This window comes from Orycteropus afer, unplaced genomic scaffold (genome assembly GCF_000298275.1).
Source record: "Orycteropus afer afer isolate SDZICR_OR568_19922 unplaced genomic scaffold, OryAfe1.0 scaffold01358, whole genome shotgun sequence".
In the NCBI taxonomy this organism is placed as follows: Eukaryota; Metazoa; Chordata; class Mammalia; order Tubulidentata; family Orycteropodidae; genus Orycteropus; species Orycteropus afer.
Window position 1 is genome coordinate 91,692 of NW_006922945.1, and position 2,438 is coordinate 94,129.

The 2,438-nt window shown below is 40.5% G+C and overlaps 1 non-coding gene across 1 annotated transcript; it reads right to left on the reverse strand.

The window, feature by feature from the left end:
- Positions 1-485: 485 nt before the first annotated feature.
- On the reverse strand, positions 486-558 carry TRNAF-GAA. Its single transcript has one exon. It is a non-coding gene; the product is annotated as a tRNA-Phe (tRNA).
- Positions 559-2,438: the final 1,880 nt, after the last annotated feature.

Genomic DNA, 2,438 nt, shown 5'->3' on the forward strand with positions numbered 1-2,438 from the left:
CCAACTCTCACATGCATATGAGGTTATTGAAAATACCATGGCTTGTGTCAGGTGCAGAAATACATGTCTTTTATTTATTTATTTTTAACATAGCGCTCTGTTGGATGGATGTATTACACTCAGTTCTAGCACAGCCCCAAAGTCATACAATACAACTGCAACATAACAACAACAACGACAAAAAAAAAAAAAAAAAAAAAAAAACCTCACTGCCCTACAGTCACATCCAACTCTTGGTTACCCTCCCTGGGTTTCTAAGGCTCTCTGGCAGCATAGTGCCTAAGGCACTTGACTGCTAACCCACCAGCCACTCTTCCAACGGCAAGTTGGGCAATCTACTTCTGTAATGACACGGTCTCGGAAACCCAAGGTGGGGTCACTATGTGTTGGATTTGACTTGACGGCAGCGAGTTTGGTTTTTGGTATCACTTTGGAAATAGATTGCCCAACCTTCAAGGTAATAAATATGAAAAACTATCACAAGCTGCCGAAACCCGGGATTGAACCAGGGACCTTTAGATCTTCAGTCTAAAGCTCTCCCAACTGAGCTATTTCGGCATCTCGAGGATATTACTTTGTGTCATACCTTTAAGATACATTTAAAATTTTTATTTAAAGGCTCATGTATTTTTAAATATTTAACTTATTTGAAATTATCTACTCCCTCACCCAAAATTCTATGGGTTCCTTTGTCATTGATGTCTGAAAAATTCCATCCCATTTTTGGGGACAGTGGATGGTTTGGTAGAGGAGGAGGAGGAGGCTGTGAAACTTCAGAATAGGGAACACTGGAAGAAGGTTTTGCTTGGACCCCTCCGGCTCTTCCCCACTGCAGACACTGCTCAGAAAAAGAAGGGAATCCCGAATGGAATGATTGAGTCTGTTCTTTTCTCTTCTTTCAGTCCTTCTTTTCCTGCCTTACTCATCAATGACACAGGAAAGGGGAACAATGGATTACAGAGCACATTAATGTCCTAGCCGATTCTTGATTCCGGGAAATTCTTCAAAGTAACCCATCGAATAATGTCTTTATTTCTACACGAGTATGCCAAATGTGTTTTTAAAGTGAGAAACTCTGGAAATGCTGAGAATTGTAAAAAGCAGATAATGGAACCTGTCACAGAAAAGACACACTCCTATTAAGCCACTCCTCTCTCATGACAAAGACATCATGAAGATCCTCTTTGAAATATTAGCCATATTTCTGAGGAGTTTTCAGTTAGAGAATTGCCCAAAGAGAAAATCCACTGTTTCAAATCCCACTGTTTCCTAACCCTCTAAATTATATTGTCTTGCACTGCTGTTGTTGTTGTTAGGTGCCGTCGAGTCATCTCCAACTCGTAGAGACCCCATGTACAAAAGAGTGAAGCATTTCCTGGTCCTGTGACAGCCTCACCATCAGCGCTATACCTGAGCCCATCGATGCAGCCACTGTCACAATCCAGCTTCTGAGGGCCCTCGCCCTTTTCACTGACCCTCCACTTTTCCAAGCATGATATACTTCTCTAGGGAATGGTCCCTTCTGGCCATTCTTAATTCCAAGGAACATTCTGGCTGTCTTCTTCCAGGACACAGTTCTTAGATCTTTCACAGTCCATGGTACTCTCATTGCTACATCAGGAAATGTGTAAGGGATTCATAGACCAAATACTGTTTCTGCTCCTAACACATTTCATCCCCTCAACCAGAGTTATCCCCCCAGTGAATGACCTGGGGCTTTTTTTTTTTTTTTTCTTTCCTCTAACAGTTCTTTCTGTAATTTTCCTTGCACTGTATGCATCAAATTAAACAGAATGAGTGACATTTAAAAAAATGTCAAAAACTAAATTCACTGCCATCAAGTCAAGTCAATCCCAACTCAAGTGACCCACATGGGTTTTCTAAGGCTGAAAATCTTTAGGGAAACTGACTGCCTCATCTTTCTGCTGGGGAGGGACTGGTGGGTTTGAAACACTGACATGTTGGTGAGCAGCCCAATGCTTTCACCAATGCACCACCAGAGTTCTTTAGCTCTTCATTACTGTTGTTCAAATTGTGCTCTGCAAAATTGGTGACCACAACAACTGCGTGTGACCTGTCCATGCTTTAGAAGTTTTCTGTTATCTTGACAGTGCCAGGACATTTGATTGCTCTTAATAAATAAAGTAGCAACAATTTCTGGGTTTGGGTGAGTGTCATATGGGAACTTAATAGTCAAGCAGAACTTTGCTGCCGCTTATGATACTGTAAGATCAGCTTGACACCTAGAACCTAGGAGAATACACAAATCAGAGGAAATATTATCACTTATTAACATAGTTTTTATTTTAGAACTATATTAATGTTAAGCTTGCTTTCTATATTTATATTTACCTATTATTAAGTATAATAAAATAAATGAACAAAAACAGTTGCTGTTGAGTTGATTCTCAGGAGCGGTGACACTATGTGCGTCAATG